The sequence below is a fragment of the Balaenoptera acutorostrata genome, chromosome 3 (genome assembly GCF_949987535.1).
Source record: "Balaenoptera acutorostrata chromosome 3, mBalAcu1.1, whole genome shotgun sequence".
NCBI lineage: Eukaryota > Metazoa > Chordata > Mammalia > Artiodactyla > Balaenopteridae > Balaenoptera > Balaenoptera acutorostrata.
Genome location: NC_080066.1, coordinates 94,274,193 through 94,292,981, shown reverse-complemented (window position 1 = coordinate 94,292,981; position 18,789 = coordinate 94,274,193). Strand labels below are relative to the sequence as shown.

Sequence of the window (18,789 nt, the reverse complement as noted above, 5' to 3'; positions counted from 1 at the left end):
GTTTAGAAAACTCTTAGAACAATACATAGGGAAAAAGCTTCATGACATTGGATTTGGCAATGATTTCTTGGATATGACACCAAAAGAAAAGAAAAAAACAAACTGACTTCATCAAAATTAAAAACAAATAATTTTGATGAAGTGTCCATCAAAAGAGTAAAAAGGCAACCTATGGAATGGGAGAAAATATCTGCAAATAATATATCTGATAAGGGGTTAACATTTAGAAAATATAAAGAAATCCTACAACTCAATAACAAAATAACAAACAACCCAATTTTAAAAATGGGCAAAAGACCTGAACAGACATTTCTCCAAAGAAAATATAAAAAAGATCATAAGCATGGAAAGATGCTCAACATCATTAATTAACTAGGAAAATGCAAATCAAACTACTTTACAACCCATTTAGAATAACTATCAAAAAACATGAAAATAAGTGTTGGCAAAAATGTGGAGAAAGTGGAACCCCTGTGCATTGCTGATGGAAATGAGGAATGAGGAAATGTGAAATGGTGCAGTCACTGCAGAAAACAGTACTGGAGGTTCCTCAAAAAAATTAAACATAGAACTATGATATAATCATGCAATTCCACCTTTGAGTATATACTCCAAAAAATTCAAAGGAGGGACTCAAAAAGATATTTGTACACCAGTGTTCATGGCTGAATTATTCATAAGAGCCAAGAGGCAGAAGCACTCAAGTGTCCATCTCAAATGACAGATGAATGGATAAACAAAAATGTAGCACATATATACAATGGAATATTATTCAATTTTAAAGAGGAAGGAAATTCTCACACATGCTACAACATGAATGAACCTTGAAGACATTATGTTAAGTGAAAAAAGCCAATCACAAAAGGTCAAATATATGATTCCATTTTATAATAGGTAGCTAGATTAGTCAAATTCATAGAGACAGAAGGTAGTTTCTGTCTAGTGGTTGCCAGGGGCTGCAAGGAGGAGGTAATGGGGATTTAGTGTGGGTACAGAGTTTCATTTTTGGGAAGATGAAAAAGTTCTGGAGATGAATTGTGGTGATGGTTGCAGAACAATGTTAATATACTTAATGTCACTGAATTGTACACTTAAAAATAGTTAAAGTGGAAAATCTACTGTATATTTTACCACGAAAAAAGTTTCTATTTTAAATAACACTACTAGGTACCCCTCAGAGATATAATTACCAAATAATTTTCAACATATCTCACTTTAAATTACCAGTAGAAAGATCATGGAACAAAGTAGTATCCTGGATAGAGTCCTTCAACATACTGATATAAAGCTAAAAATACACCTGTTCCAATTAGAAATTGAACCCTGTAAGAATCCGCCTGCCAATGCAGGGGACACGGGTTCGAGCCCTGTTCCGGGAAGATCCCACATGCCGTGGAGCAACTAAGCCCGTACACCACAACTACTGAGCCTCTGCTCTGGAGCCCACGAGCCACAACTACTGAGCCCGAGTGCCACAACTACTGAAGCCCATGCACCTAGAGCCCATACTCCACAACAAGAGAAACCACCGCAATGAGAAGCCCGCGCACCACAATGAAGAGTAGCCCCCCCTCACCACAACTAGAGAAAGCCCGCATGCAGCAACAAAGACCCAACGCAGCCAAAAATAAATAAATAAAATTTAAAAAAAAAAAAAAAAAGAAATTGAACCCTAAGGGAAAAGCCCAGAATCCTGTAAGCTACCAAGGTGTACTAGATTGCTTCTAAAATGGCTCCCAATAATCCCTATCTCATGTTATTGATCCCTTCCCCTTTAGTGTGGGTGGATCCAGTGACTTGACTCTAATGAATAGAATACAGCAAAAGTAACAGGATATCACTTCCCAGATATAAAAGACTGTGACATCTACCTTGCTCATTGTCTCTCTCTGGCTCTTCCTACTTGCTTGCTCTGATGAGGAAAGCTGCTATGTTGCCCGAAGGAAAGACCCATGTGCTAGGACAACCTCTGATAGCATATGATTCCACTTGCAAAAGGTGCCAACAGCCCTCAGTCCAACCACCCACAAGGAATGGAATCATGCCAACAACCACTGGAGTAAGCTTGGAAACAGATCCTTCCTCAGTTGTGGAAGGATTTGATGACTACAGCCTACCTTAATTGCAGTCTCCGACTGATCTTGAAACAGAGTACCCAGCTGAGTCACACACAAAATCCTGACCCACAGACTCTGTGAAATAATGTTGTTGTTTTAAAACAGTAAGTTACGGGTAATTTGTTATGCGGCCATAGATAACTAACACACCAGGCTTCACTGGTGTAAGACAATAGTTTCTCAAAGTTTTACACGAACCACAGGTTCTTTTTGATTCCACATCACAAATTATATCTGAAAAAATTAATGTAATTTGGCTGTAGTATCAATGCTGTCAAATAACTGTTTGGGATTCATTTTTTCAGTAAACTAATAGCTTTTAAATAATCTTGGGGCTTCCCTGGTGGCGCAGTGGTTGAGAATCTGCCTGCTAATGCAGGGGACACGGGTTCGAGCCCTGGTCTGGGAAGATCCCACATGCCACGGAGCAGCTGGGCCCGTGAGCCACAATTGCTGAGCCTGCGCGTCTGGAGCCTGTGCCCCGTGACGGGAGGGGCCGCGATAGAGAAAGGCCCGCGCACTGCGATGAAGAGCGGTCCCCGCACCACGATGAAGAGTGGCCCCCGCTTGCCGCAACTGGAGAAAGCCCTCGCACGAACCGAAGACCCAACACAGCCAAAAATAAATAAATAAATAAATAAATAAATAAGAAAATCCTTAAAAAAAAAAAAAAAATACTTACATAAATAATCTTGGTGCAAGAAAATGAGATACTGCAAGAGAGAACTTAAATAATTCCTCCTTGGCAATATCCTCAATGACCTAAAATAGAAAGTAAACAGCATGATAATGAATTCAGACAGTGATGCTAAATCTGGAGGTGTTGCCAAAACAGACCCAAAGATGATCAAAATACAGACAGAACATACTAAATGGAGATTCAACTTGTAAAATACCATGTGGTGAAAAATCATTTGAAACATTTGCTTGGTAGAAAAAGATTGAGAAGAAAAATAGCCAACAAATTAATAAGTAAATATTGACAATCCCCTAGATTACAAACTAGGGGATGATGAAGACCATATCATAGTCACTATATTCTCTGCCATAATCAAAAAGTATGAACTTTGCAGTTAATCAATAGATATTTGGTGAAGTAATTTAATTAACCAGATGAAAATGAGACATCAAACTGTATGTAATTTATAAGTCATACAGGTTCACATATACGAGTATAACAGAAAGATGAGAGGAAAAATGAGAACTAAAAGGAGAATGAAAATAAAAATGATAAGACACAAAGGCAAATGTATAAAAACTGTACTAATATAAGAATTCCAAAAACATAAACCAGACCAAACCACACTTAATGAAGGTAACTCCCTACAAGAGTATTATCTGAGAAATTAATAACACTGCAGTGTGTTTATTGTCTTTTAGCTCCAGGGACCTCACAGAATAGAGATTAAGACCACACTATCTGGGGAATTCCCTGGCGGTCCAGTGGTTAGGACTCGGCGCTCTCACTGCCAAGGGGCCGGGTTCAATCCCTGGTCAGAGAACAAAGATCCCACAAGCTGTGCAGGGAGGGGGAGGCCAGACTACCTAGATTCAAATCCTGGCTGTATAACCTAGGACCCACTACTTAACTTCTCTATACCTCAATTTCCTCAACTATAAAAAAGAGATAACAACTGTGGCTGTTTAAGGATTAAAAGTGATAATACATGATATATGTAAAGTGCTTACTCATCACAGTGCCTGCTACACTGACTGTGCCCAATAAATGGTAATCATTACTTACTACATCATTTTGCACGCTTCTTAACCAACAGAAGAAAAAATAGTCACATTCACAAACATAATGCTATCCAAAACAGTCCTTGAACTGCTTGAACGTTGCTGAAAGAAAATAATCATGTTTGCATGGAAGACTAGAATTTAAACCTAGTATGCAACTCTATTACTTATCAAATTCATATAAAAATGTTTTTGTCAGCAAGAGAAATTATTACTCTACAACTATGATTACAAATTAAATTATAGCATTTGCATTGTTATAATTTTGCTCTTAAAGTTAACAGAAAAATTAGTTGACCAAAAAGGGAATAAAAATAAACCTACTATTTCTAGGTTGGAAAAAGTATAAATTAGTTCCCAAATGTGCTTTCACTTGAAGCAAATTTTGAGTACCCACCTACATAAAAAAAGGAAGCACTGTCATAGTGAATATAAAAAAAGAAATTATTTAAATATAAAAAGTAAAGATTCTCACACACTGCTAGTAGGAATGTACTTTGGAAAATAGTTCTGTATTATAAAGTAAAGCTGAAAATATGCACGTACTGTGACCCAGCAACCCTTTTCCTAGGTATATCCTAAAGACACTCTTCTCTCACGTGCACCAGGAAATATGTACAAGAATTTTCAGTCACACTGTCCATAAATGCCAAAAACTGGAAACAACCCAAATGTCCAGCAAGAGAAGAATGGATAAATTATAATATATCCATACAGTGAAAAAATGTACTAGCTTCCTACTGCTGACGTAACAAATTACCACAAATTTAGCAGCAAAACAACATAAATTTGTAGTCTTACAGTTCTGGAGATCAGAAGTCCAGGCTTCCACTGGGGCTAAAATCAAGGTATCAGCAAAGCTATGTTCCTTCTGGAGGCTCTAGAGGAGAATCCTCTTCCTTGCCTTTTCCAACTTCTAGAAGTTACCTTCATTCTTTGGCTCATGGCCCCATCCTCCACCTTCAAAGCTGGAGTAGCGCAGTTAGCATCTTCAAATCTCTCTGACCTCTGCTTCCGTCATCACATCTCCTTATTTCTCTCTGACAAAATATATATGCCTCCCTCTTACAGAACCCTTGTGAGTACACTAAACCCACCTGGAAAATCAAGGATAATCTTCCCAACTCAGAGCTTTAAGTTAATCACATCTGCAAAGTCCATTCTGCCTATAAGGTAACATATTCAGAAGATTAAGGGATTAGGAAGTAAGTATCTTTGGGGGGACCATTATTCTACCTGCCACAAAAAATATGCTAAAAAGAAAATGAAGAAACTACTGCTACTCTGAACTACATGACTAAATCTCACAATAGACATTGAAAAAAATCAAGCAAGACAAAAGTAATACTTACAACATAAGTCCTTCTATATAAAGTTCAAAATTAAGCAAAACTAAACTATGTTAAATAGGGATGCAAGTATAGGTAGTAAGTCTATAAAGAAAAAACAAGGACATGATTTTTCATAAAAAGCACAAGAATAAATTCCTTTGGGGTAAGAAAAGGAGATAAGGAAAGGGCTTCTGAGATGCTGGCAATGTTCTATTTCTTGACCACTTGGCCTTATAATTATTCTTTAAACTGTACAGGGGGCTTCCCTGGTGGCACAGTGGGTAAGAATCCACCTACGAATGCAGGGGACACGGATTCGATCCTTAGTCCGGGAAGATCCCACACGCCACAGAGCAACTAAGCCCGTGCGCCACAACTACTGAGCCTGTGCTCTAGAGCCTGCGAGCCACGTCAACTGAGCCCGTGTGCTACAACTACTGAGCCTGTGCTCTAGAGCCCGCGAGCCACGTCTACTGAGCCCGTGCACCGCAACTACTGAGCCTGCTCTCTGCAACTACTGAAGCCCGAGCGCCTAGAGCACGTGCTCCACAAGAGAAGCCACCACAATCAGAAGCCTGTACACCTCAACGAAGAGTAGCCCCCACTTGCCACAACTAGAGAGAGCCTGCGTGCAACAATGAAGACCCAACACAGCCAAAAATAAAGTAAATAAAATACATAAATTTAAACTGTACCTATGATTAATGTCTCTTATAAAAAGAACAGTAACAGATAATGGCCATATAAACCAGAGCAGGGAAAGCCAGACACAAACTAGATAGGCAACAACCATCTAGCAGTACGACACATAGCAGAAGACTGTCCCATCTATACAATGGTGAAAAGCCAGGTAACCTGTGAGTTGAGCATGAGGCAGAAATCCAGGTTCAGAGTAAAGAAAGAGGCTTAGAAGCACATGCACAATTACATGTCTTCTAAGACATATCTTCTAAGACAATTTACAATGTCTTCCTAAAAGACTATAAATTTCTTGAGGTCAAGAGCAGAATTCTACTCATCTTTGTATTCTCAGTACCTAGCATAATACCTACCACAGAACAATCGTTCAGTAAATGTTTAATGAATGGAAGAATGAATGAAACATCTTTAACCTCCTAGACAGCTGAATGAAAAGAAGTAGTCCTCAAGTAAATAACTGAGAGCTGACTTTTAAATTTAACATATAGTCATTCAATAAATTGTTACAAATACATAGAAGAGTAGGAAGAAGTATAATGCATAGTTTTGCCCTCAATGAGTTTACAATCAAGGGAAGAAGTTAAACAATTATTTCCAAATTATTCTTTGAAGTAAAACACATAACACAAAAACAGAAATTCATAGTAATTCTCTGGATTTAAAAGGCAAAATAAACTAATAAGAACCTGCTGTATAAAAAAATAAATAAAATTCAAAATAAAATAAAATAAAATAAAAGGTAAAATATATAAGTTAATCAACATCAAATTGCAAGGGCTAGTGCATATGACAAATCAGAACTGGGAGAGATTAACATGGGCTAGGATGATCATATGATGTTTCTTAGAGGAGCTGGATAACATCTACAGCGGTTTGGCGATTGCAAAATAGCCAAAAGTTCCTCCCATTCCTGTATACACATCCCTTTACAATGTGACCTTGCTACATCTGCCATTGAAAGGTAGATTTTCTTTCTCCATTCTGGAAACTGAGGTTGGCCCTATGACTTGCTTTGACCAATGGGACATCAGCAAACATGACCCAGAAGGTTGAAAAGCACTTATGCACTGGACTTGCCCTCTTCTGCTGGTTTTGGAACCCAGATAGTGAAGAAACCCAAGCTAGGTGACTGCTTCACATAAGTGAGCCCAAACAAGACCAAAAGAACCATTCAGCTGAGCCTAGCCAAACTGCCAAACCACATAATAGTTAATAAATTATTGTTTTAGCTCCTGAACTTCGGGGTGGTTTGTTTAATGACAAGAACTAACTGAAGATGTAAGCAAAGGCACAGAAGAGGAAAGGAGCAAAACATACAAGTACATGAGAAAATGAATGCATCCATCAGTCTAAATGGAAAAGAGTTCTGATTGCGGAGAAAGAATACATAAACCTGAAAGGTAAACTGAGTTCAGATTGTAAAAATCAGGCTGGGGGCTTCCCTCGTGGTGCAGTGGTTAAGAATCCGCCTGCCAATGCAGGGGACACAACTAAGCCCATGTGCCACAACTACTGAGCCTGCGCTCTAGAGCCTGTGAGCCACAACTACTTAGCCCACGTGCCACAACTACTGAAGCCCACGTGCCTAGAGCCCATGCTCCACAACAAGAGAAGCCACCGCAATGAGAAGCCCGCACACTGCAACGAAGAGTAGCTCAGAGTAGCCCCCACTCGCCACAGCTAGAGAAAGCCCAGGCAGAGCAACGAAGACCCAATGCAGCCATAAATAAATAAATAAATAAATAAATAAATTTAAAAATCAGGCTAGGAAGAGGATGGACTTCATTCAATTTCAATAGACAAGGAAGAGCCACTGAAGGACTTCAGAGCAGGGGAGGATATAATGTAAGAGGAAAGGAAGTCCAGTTACAACTACTATTATCTAGACAGGCTGAAGCAAAAAAATTCTACTACATTTGGGGGAAGCTATATAATTCACTAAACAGATAACAGCAGGGTTCTATAAGTGTCATATATAGCTTATGTAAGATTCTGCTCTTTAGCAGAAAAATAGGAAAATTATTTTTACCTACAATTTTAATTTCAATGGGAACAGTGCTAGAATTAATCATCAGAAGAGCTTATGACGTGTCTAAAGAGTAAGGAAAAACTTTTGAAGCTATTATTTGGGCATAAAGATAATACACAGATTTCTAATGACAGCATAACTTTGAAATATGACTCCTCCTTGTTTGACATTTCAATATACCCACCAGACCACTTCGGCTTCTGACCACCAAAGTAACAGGGAACAGATTTAGCCTCCCACCTTAAATGGGAAAAATAGACAAAATATATGAAACAATGGACTTTAGACACTAGAACTAGACAATAGGCAGCACAGTACATGGATCCACGAGAGAAGGGAAATAAATGAGGTAAGCCTTAAGACTGCCCCCAGCTCACTGACTGGAGAGTTTCCAGGCTGCAGCACAGGAATGAGGAACCCAAACAGAGCCCAGCAGTCTCGCTGAGTTGAAGAGACAGAATTCAGAGTTTTGAGGAGGCCAAGGCAGGGCAGAACACTGAAGAGCTGTACAAAGATAGAACTCTGGATATCTAGAGAGGGTTTCTCTTGAAACTTTGGCAGAATACTTATGAGTGCATGTGTGTACAGAAGCAATCAAGGCCAGGGTAAAGAACCACTGGAAAGAGGCAGGCAGGAACAATCCTAAATGTTCACACAGGGCTGTGAAATAGTTTGTATAATCACCAAACAGAGTGAAAAAAAAAAAAAAAAAGAAACTTTAAAAACATCCAGGGCCATGAATGCATCTAACTATTTTCAAATAACTTAACTGTATCTCAGAACAAATCCCCATAATATTTACAGGAATTATAAAAAAAAAAAAAATCCAGCACATGACAGTGTAAAATCACAACGCCGAGCATCCAAACAGAAATTAGCAGGGACACAAACAAGGAGAAATATCAATCAATAAAAACAGACTTAGAAATGGTGCAGATGACAGAATGGTAGACAAGGACTTTAAAACAGCTATTATAAATATATTCAAGGAAACAGAGAAAACCATTAAGCATGAGGAAAGAAATGGGAAATATTTTTTAAATGAACTTCTAGACATGAGAAGTATGTATCTGAGATTTTAAAAATACACTAGATAGGATTAACACCAGATTAACCACTGTGGAATAAAGGATTAGTGAAGTTGAAGATACAGAAAAAGGAATCATCCAGGACTTCCCTGGTGGTCCAGTGGTTAAGAATCCGCCTTCCGGGGGCTTCCCTGGTGGCGCAGTGGTTGAGAGTCTGCCTGCCAATGCAGGGGACACGGGTTCGAGCCCTGATCTGGGAAGATCCCACATGCCGTGGAGCAACTGGGCCCGTAAGCCACAATTACTGAGCCTGCGCGTCTGGAGCTTGTGCTCCGCAACAAGAGAGGCCACGATAGTGAGAGGCCCATGCACCGCGATGAAGAGTGGCCCCCACTTGCCGCAACTAGAGAAAGCCCTCGCACAGAAACGAAGACCCAACACAGCCATAAATAAATAAATAAATAAATAAAAAGAATCCGCCTTCCAATGCAGGGGATGCAGGTTTTATCCCTGTCGGGGAAATAAAATCCCGCATGCCACAAGGCAACTAAGCCTGAGCGCTCTAGAGCCCGCGTGCCACAACTAGAGAACCCCGCGCACCACAACTACCGAGCCTGCACACTCTAGAGCCTGCGCGCCACAAGGAAGAGCCCACGTGCTGCAACCAAGACCCAATGCAGCCAAATAAATAAATAAATAAGTATTTTTAAAAAAAGAAAGAAAGAAAAAGGGATCATCCAAAATGAAACATACATAGAAAAAGACAGAAACCACACAGAGAATCAGTGAGCAATGGGATAACAACAAAAAGCCTAACATGGACTTCCCTCGTGGTGCAGTGGTTAAGAATCAGCCTGCCAATGCAGGGGACATGGGTTCGAGCCCTGGTCCGGGAAGATCCCACATGCCGCGGAGCAACTAAGCTCATGCGCCACAACTACTGAGCCTGCACTCTAGAGCCCACAAGCCACAACTACTGAAGCCCACACGCCTAGAGCCCGTGCTCCGCAACAAGGGAAGCCACCGCAATGAGAAGCCCAGGCACCTCAACAGAGAGTAGACCCCGCTCGCAGCAACTATAGAAAGCCCACGCGCAGCAATGAAGACCCAACACTGCCAAAAATAAATAAATAAATAAAAATTTTAAAAAAGCCTAACATACATATAACTGGAGTCCCAGAAGGAGAGAATAGAGAGGTTTGTTTATACTTTTATTTTGTTGTCGGTTATTGTAACCATACTATCTTATATAAAGTTTATCTCCACTTTTAGTACATATTTTAATTTCTGGATACATTTATTGGGCCCAAAGAGACTGCATGCTTAAAAAAAAAAAAACCTGAAGAAAAAATGTCTGAAAGTTTTCCAAATTTAATGAAAACTATCAATACACTGAACATCCCCTATTAAAACAAAAAATCAGATGCTTTCAAAGTCATCATGGGGCTTCCCTGGTGGCGCAGTGGTTAAGAATCTGCCTGCCAATGCAGGGGTCACAGGTTCAAGCCCTAGTCCAGGAAGATCCCACATGCTGTGGAGCAACTAAGCCCGTGCGCCACAGCTACTGAGCCTGCGCTCTAGAGCCTGTGAGCCACAACTACTGAGCCCGTGTGCCACAACTACTGAAGCCCGCGCGCCTAGAGCCTGAGCTCCGCAACAAGAGAAGCCACCACAATGAGAAAGCGGAGCACCACAATGAAGAGTAGCCCCTGCTCGCTGCAACTAGAGAAAGCCCACACACAACAAAGAAGACCCAATGCAGCCAAAAATAAATAAATAAAATAAAAATTAAAAAAAAAAAGTCATCATGATCTGTTAAGTAGGTAATATTTAGGATACCTGATTAATATTCCAAAAATAGATTAAAATATAGTTAGATGCAGAGTGGCTATCTCTGCATCAAATATTTCAAAAGTCAAAATAATACATTTTTCACATTACAAGAAACTAAATTATGTCTCAAGATAAAACAAGCTGAGGTGCGGACACAAGTTTACAAAGACTACAAACCAGTTAAGCTTTTCAAAATATCTAATAACACTAATGTAAACAACAGAAGTAAGGGTCAAGAATAGGATAAACCCCATGAGATTTTTTTTTAACCCTGCAGGTTTTAGCAAGAGCCTCTCTAAAGGGTTAGTAAAAAGAGATGAAGATGTACAAATTACCCTATTTGTTGATAGCAAAAGAGAAAGAAAATTTAGTCATCACTCACACTTCAACTGTTCCTTCTAAACTTTGACAGGAGGTAAATTATACTTCCAGCAGCATGGAATCCCTCTGAGCTCATAAATATATTCAAGGAAGTAAAATATCTATTAAAAGTGAAGAGAAATTTTACAAGTCAGTTATGGTTACAATTACCTACAACAGAATAAAAGTGTAAACAACCTAGTTCACCTCTCCCTGGCTACTGCTACTAACAACACATAAACAAATTCTTCCCTTACAGAAAGTACAGTGTAACTTACATGGCAAGATTGTAAGGAAAGGGCTTCCCTGGTGGCACAGTGGTTAAGAATTCGCCTGCCAATGCAGGGGACAAGGGTTCGAGCCCTGGTCCGGGAAGACCCCACATGCCACAGAGCAACTAAGCCCATGCGCCATAAATACTGAGCCTGCGCTCTAGAGCCCGCGAGCCAAAACTACTGAGCCCGTGTGCCACAACTACTGAAGCCCGCATGCCTAGAGCCCGTGCTCTGCAACAAGAAGCCCGCACACCGCAATGAAGAGTAGCCCTTGCTCGCCGCAACTAGAGAAAGTCCATGTGCAGCAACAAAGACCTATCATAGCCAAAAATAAATTAATTAAAATTAAAGAAAAAAAAAGATTGTAAGGAAAACATTAAACAAGACAATTCCTTGGGTAAAATCTACTGTAGCCACATCAACCGAACAAAGCATTGCCTATGATCCTCCAACTAAGGAAAAAAAAAAAAAAAATCAATGAAGAAACTTCCCTGTAGTGATCTTCATTGTAATTGGATTTTAAGTATATTAACTTCCCTTTTTAAAAACAGAAAAACTAAAAAAAAAAAAAAAAAAAAATCAAAACCAAAGCAGAGGTTAATTAATCTAAGGACCCATGATATATTATCATAGAGACGAGAAAAGATTCAGATCTCACCTTGATGCACAATTAACAGTTTTGTTCATTTGTCTAGTAAGCAGTTATTAATTTATGAGGTTTGTGGCTATACTAACCTTATTTTATAAACCAAAAATTAGGAGCCAGCATATGATAAGGGATATTTTTTTCTGATTTACAAATGAATTTATATATTTTTAAACTTACAAAGATGTTCAAACTATATCCTAGTTACTTGTACATTTAATAAGTCACCTATAAGCTGCTGGACTCTGCCTACAAAGAGACTCTAACTATTTACCTGAAAGACCTCTTTCTTGTAACCATACATAACCTCCTACTGGAAATGCCTAGTCCTAACTTCTGAGGTTCAAAGAGTATGAAATATAACATAGGAATTCTGTCAGTACTTAAGCAACTGAAGCCTGGGAGAACCCAAAGTCGAAACCCATATTGGAGGGAGAGGGTGGACTCTTTAGAGCAAAAGTTTTCAGTGTTCTGGTGTTCGGAAAGGATTTGTCTAAAGCTGTTTCAGGAGTTGTATGAACATTTAATTTTTATTAAATATCTTTATTTTAAAACATTTTTTTTTAATTTTTTAACTACTTACAGCTATAACATATCCACTAACCTCCAAAACTGGTAGAGTATGTAGAATAAACTGTGGTTGATAAAACAAAGACTACTTCCCTGAACCCATCCCCTGGACTGTTAGGTCTGTCAGTTAATACGTTTATGTGGTCGTCTGCATTTTCCCTTCATGATACTTGGAACACTTGTAATTCCTTGTTCTACAATTGTCTATTCCCACTGTATTGCAAGTTCCAAAAGTGAGATCATTTCTGTCTTGTTCCCTGCTGAATCTCTAACCCCTACCACAGTAACATGGTAGATACTTAAATATTTAATGAGACTACTGCAGTAGTTCTAAGGAGAGATAATGAGGATCAGACACTCTAAGTTAAGATGGTAGCAGTAGAAATGAAAAGGACAGGTTTTGTGCAGGTAGTACCAGGGAAAAGAAGAAGCCAAAAAAATTAAATTAATGGGATTTTTGAATTTGGGTGACTGATTAAATAGTGACACCTTCATTTATATAATTACAGAAGTTAAAAGTGGACTGACTTCGGCCTTGGACATGTTGAATTTTTTAAGTGCTACACAAGTCCCTCAGAAATGAAGTCCTAATCTAGCTTACTATCTACCATACTATTTAGCTTCCAGATGATTTTTTCAAATCGAATTTCATGAGAAGCAAGGCTCACATTTTTCTCTTTAGTTATTCATTTTTTTCTCCAATTTTCCTCCCCTAATCTCTGCATTACTGGTCATTGAAAAATGTTGATAAAACCTTTTCTGAGAAATTTTAGAAACCGAGGCACTTAGTAGATCAAGGAAAAAAGCAGGGGGGGGTGTTTCCAAACTTAATCCATAACACACAGCACACATGGAAAACTAAATGTTAGACCAATATTAGCAAAATACAGTATTGAGATGATCACATGGCTAGAACAAGATCAGGGAAACAATGCAAAATCATTTTTTTAAAAAAGGTAATTACCTTGGAACTTCAGAAAGACCAAAAAAAAAAAATCCAAGTATAAAAATGATAAAAGCATTTTAGTAAAAACAGACATAATGGCAAATAACTTTTCTAATGCAAACATTAAAAAATACTGATTTTTATTTTCAATAAAGACGCAAAATTTCTAAAATATATATATAATATATAATATCGATTCTTAAACATGGTTAGGTTAAATCTTGACATTACCAAAGGGAGCTAAGAAGCTATTACCTCCCATTCTTCAGAAGACACTACAACAAGCCGGGTTTTTTTGGTTTTGTTTTTTGTTTTTAAATTTTTATTGGAGTATAGTTGATTTACAATGTTGTGTTAGTTTCAGTGTTCAGCAAAGTGAATCAGTTATATATATGTCCACTCTTTTTTAGATTCTTTTCCCATATAGGCCATTTACAGAGTATTGAGGTCCTTTTCAAAGAACACTTAATTTTTTTACCTTGGGAAGCTCTACTCTAATTGAAGTGAAAGTAAATTGCTTAACACAATAAAAAGCAGCTATCAACATCGCAAAATATCAAGGACCTTATATACAAATGTCAAAAAAAAAAATCACATAAAAAATCCAAAATGTTGACAAAAGTTGATAAGTATTATAGACTCAATTAAGTATTAAGAACACATAAAATAATAACCACAAAGAATCATTATGCTTAACTTAAAGTCATATAACATAAATGAAAATATATGAATAAGTATGCTTAAAAATCACCTGTTTAAAAGATGAAACTTTCTGGCAAAATTGACATTGATGTTAGGTAAATAATATAATTTCAATCTATATTTTAAACTTACAACCAAGGATTACAAGATATTGAGGACAGAAACTTGTGAGCAGTAATATGTGTTGGAATTATGTTCAAAATTCAGCTCTAAAAACCCAACTTTTTTCATATAGACTTAAGGGGTCTTTTACCAAATATGGAAGTATGATATTTAACCTGAAAGCACTGAGTATTTACAGCACAAAAACTGTTAAAAAAAAAAAAAAGTATTTTCAACCCAAGGATTCTATCCACTGAAGCCTGGGGGGAAAAATCTACCACCATCATCATTATTGTTTACAATATACTGAGTAACAAAAAAAATGACAATGAAGTAAAACAGTACAAATGTTTAATTTCATATTTCAAAACCTATAAATATTGAAGATGTCCTGCCATATTACTAATCAAATAAACTGACATAGCTCTAGCTATACTTTGAGTCTTTCTTAAGAGCCCCCAAAATAGCAAAGGAATACATGGCTAGAGTAATTTTGTGTAACATGCACTCAAACTGTAAAGAATGTCACATATCTATAAAAGAATTTTTCTATCGGAGATTTTTTTTTTTTAAGTTTTAGTAATTGTTTTCCCCCCCCCTTTTAATTTATTTATTTATTTATTTTTGGCTGTGTTGGGTCTTCGTTTCTGTGCGAGGGATTTCTCTAGTTGTGGCAAGCGGGGGCCACTCTTCATCGCGGTGCGCGGGCCTCTCACTATCGCGGCCTCTTGTTGCGGAGCACAGGCTCCAGACGCGCAGGCTCAGTAGTTGTGGCTCACGGGCCTAGTTGCTCCGTGGCATGTGGGATCTTCCCAGACCAGGGTTCGAACCCGTGTCCCCTGCATTAGCAGGCAGATTCTCAACGACTGCGCCACCAGGGAAGCCCGGAGATTTTTTTTTAAGTAGGAAAGGAAGCAAGCTATATTCTCCATTAGTTCTTAAAGGCTATTTTATTTTGCTAATCAATTCAGCCGTCACTAGTTCAATAATGCTCACTAAACATTTTCTCTTGTTTTATACTGTTTTTTGTGTTTTCTGTTTTTTTTTCAGGCAACAAACATTTATTATGAGGATTAGGAATCTGAGAGTATCTAATTTGTGTGGTTCCAGCTCAAAGTCTCTCATGAATTGCAATTAAGTTGTCATTTCTATACATTAAGTTATAAAACTTATAAAGAATTGCCTGCCCCCGCCACCAAAGTTAAATTCCATGATCATAGCATATTCAGCTCTGTAATATCTGTTTACAATGAAAAACCAACAATCTATCACTAACTCACATTTTAGTGCTTTTTTTTTTTAATGTAAAATACCCTCAAACGTTGTCTGCATTATACAAACTTCACTTCTAACACTACATTTAGAGATATTTGAAGCCCTGCATAAGTGAGTTCATTTTGCTAAAGCAAATGAGCCTACTCTCACGAAGATTTCCTGAGGCATTAAAATAATAAGTATTTAAAAGAAAGTCAAGGGCTTCCCTGGTGGCGCAGTGGTTGAGAATCTGCCTGCTAATGCAGGGGACACGGGTTCGAGCCCTGGTCTGGGAAGATCCCACATGCCACGGAGCAGCTGGGCCCGTGAGCCACAACTACTGAGCCTGCGCGTCTGGAGCCTGTGCCCCGCAACGGGAGGGGCCGCGATAGTGAAAGGCCCGCGCACCGCGATGAAGAGCGGTCCCCGCACCGCGATGAAGAGTGGCCCCCACTTGCCGTAACCAGAGAAAGCCCTCGCACGAACCGAAGACCCAACACAGCCAAAAATAAATAAATAAATAAATCAAGTAGCTATAAAATTTAAAAAAAAAAAAAAAAAAACCAAAACAGCTTTATGATGCAAGGCTATGATGCAACATAATTTAAAAAAAAAAAAAAAAGAAAGTCAAAAGAAGGCACAAATATCTGAAGTCATATACAGTACAATAAAGAATTTGCTAGATTATGTATTAACCGTAGTACAAGACAATGAGCAAGATATTCCATTCTTAGCCCACTACTGAAGACCAAATGTATTTCAATTTAATATTACAAATTAAATTAATGAAGCTAGGGACTTCAATTTATTTTATGTGTCCAAAACTAAAAGAAGAAAAAGCATTTTTTAACATTCTATCATAAAGGAAAAGTGTTAGAAAGACTTTCCTTTATAACCATGTTTCAAACATCTGCTTTAGTGCCTTGATAAAAATGTATCATACAGGAAAACATAAGCTTCTAAATTAGAGAGATTCCTTTCAGTATGTTTTCAATTTCAAAAGAGCACAATACATCATCCAAGTCCACACACTTGTTATCCGAAAAATTTTTAGACTTAGGATGAATTCTTCAAGATTAGTCATATAAGTAATATTTGTCATCATTACTGTTTTATTTAAATTAAAAAAAATACATAACATTCAGCTTTAAAATCGATCTCCCATCACCCCTTCCCCCTCAAATGAACGTTACTCTATTCCATTTAGCCAAAAGAAAACAGCAAATACATCTTTATGGTCTATCCTAGCAAACCAGTATTTAGAAACCAATGAAACTTTTATTAATGGCTCAGAACCAAACACTGTAACAAAACACACTGAGTGGATCCTCCAGGTGTGTACATGTGCTAATTCATAATATTACGATCCTCATACATGCATTAAAAAACTTAATTTCTATTTAATACCAAAACATTTTTACATAATACACAGGTTATTATAAAATTGCCCTCTTTAATGTTCAAACATAGAACAATTTCTAAAGCGAGGGACAATAAGAGTTAATACCGGATTGCTGCCACCTATCAACTTTAATTTAAAGCAAAGTACAACCCAATGTCATTTTTACCTCTAATGCAGCCACGACTGAGACAAAATTAAGTTCACTGTGGATAAAGTATCCTGGTATCCCAATGTATTATTTACTTCTGATTTAACAGTAAATACGTGTAGAGTCTTTTGTCCCTCCCACAGCATCCCGGGGTGTCAACATCATCTTAGTCAAAGCAAATGACGAGCAAATCCCTCAGGTCTACTTCGCACCCTAAGTACCATAAAGTCATGGCCTCCACTGTCGTTACTACACAACAAACAGATTCTATAGTCCCATGCCCTCTTCTATTAGATTTGCGGAAGCAGGGTGGGAAAGAAGCGCTCAGTATATCCTGAGAATCATCTGTGTTCAGTCCTGGTACCTGAAGCAGCATGAATACAAGTGGTATGTGGGTCACCCACAGAGAGAGAAACAGAACGAAGCTTTATGACCCTCCAAGTTCAGCGAAGACACCAAAAGCCTCTGTGGATACGGGGCACAACCCTCCAGGGAAACGGGGGAGAAGCAGACAGTCTCCGACTTGGAGTGACTGGGTCTGGCACAAGCCCAGGGCGTGGGTAGCGACCGAGGAGTCTCCAGTACCCCTCCTCTCCGCACCAGGATCGGTCACTGGGAGAGGGGTGCGGCCGGAGGAGGGGGTCAGGACTGAGGGAGGGCGGGGCGCGGGGCTCCCCCAGCGGCGTCCTGGGGGCTCAGGGGGTGTGTCCTACCTGGGCCGTGGCGGACGCAGGGATTTCGGGCGGAGGGCTCGGGTCCAGCTCAGGGCCGGGACCGGCAGAGGTCAACCCTCAGCAGGCGGGACGACCGCCGCCTGCCCATCCCCCGCCGCCCAGTGCGGCGGGACCCGAGCGCGGCTTCGAGGGCCGGCCGGCTGGGTAGTCCCCTCTGGTACCGTCCGCGTTTACTGGCGGCGGCGGCTGCTGCTGTTACTGCTGCTGCTGGCCGCCCCCAGCCGCTGCTCTTGTGCCAGCCCCTGCTCCTCCTCCTGCCGCCGCCGCCGCCGCCTGATCCCCACCGCTCCCATCGCCGCTGCGGCGACTACTGCAGCGCCCGCTGACCCGACCCGACGTTATTCTCCCCCTTCGCAACCCGGCACAGCCTAGCCCGCCTGCCCTGCCAGTGCGCACGCCCACCTCTCCGCCACAGGTGCTGATTGGATAGCGCGTCCCGAGCCCGCCACGTTGGTTGGCTGGTCCCATTGCCTATCACGAAAGGGGCGGAGAGCCAGGCAAAGAGTGTCTCCGCCCCCCACCGGAGAATTGCCGCTATCTTCAGGTTTGCCTGAGAGGGCGAGTTACCGGGAAAAGAGCATCACAATGGCAGCGCGCGTGCGCGCGGGAATTCTGGTCCTCGTAGTTCCAGCCGCAGCGGTAACTACCCGTCCGTCTGGAGCAGAGAAGTAGGGCTTCTGAGACTTAGTGGTTGGCGCACAGTGGTGTCCTCCTAGCTCAGCAGTTACCTTGGTTATAGAGGCACGGTTGTGACGCCAGAGTTGGTCTTTTCGGAAGAAAATCGTAAATGCTTTGTCACGGTACTAATTTACACACGCCGAGGAGTTCGGTCGCTAAAAAGGGCCCCAAATCATGAGGCCCTGCCATGCCACC

General features: G+C 39.8%; 1 protein-coding gene across 3 annotated transcripts in view; it reads right to left on the bottom strand.

Annotated features, from left to right (window-relative positions):
* Positions 1-18,265, bottom strand: part of TTBK2 (tau tubulin kinase 2) — a 148,776-nt gene extending 130,511 nt beyond the window's left edge. For all 3 annotated transcript variants that reach the window (XM_028164348.2, XM_057543379.1, XM_028164350.2), the window contains exon 1: positions 17,896-18,265. The gene's annotated coding sequence lies outside the window, so the exon portion shown is untranslated. The remainder of the gene's footprint in view (positions 1-17,895) is intronic.
* Between the last annotated feature and the right edge of the window lie 524 nt (positions 18,266-18,789).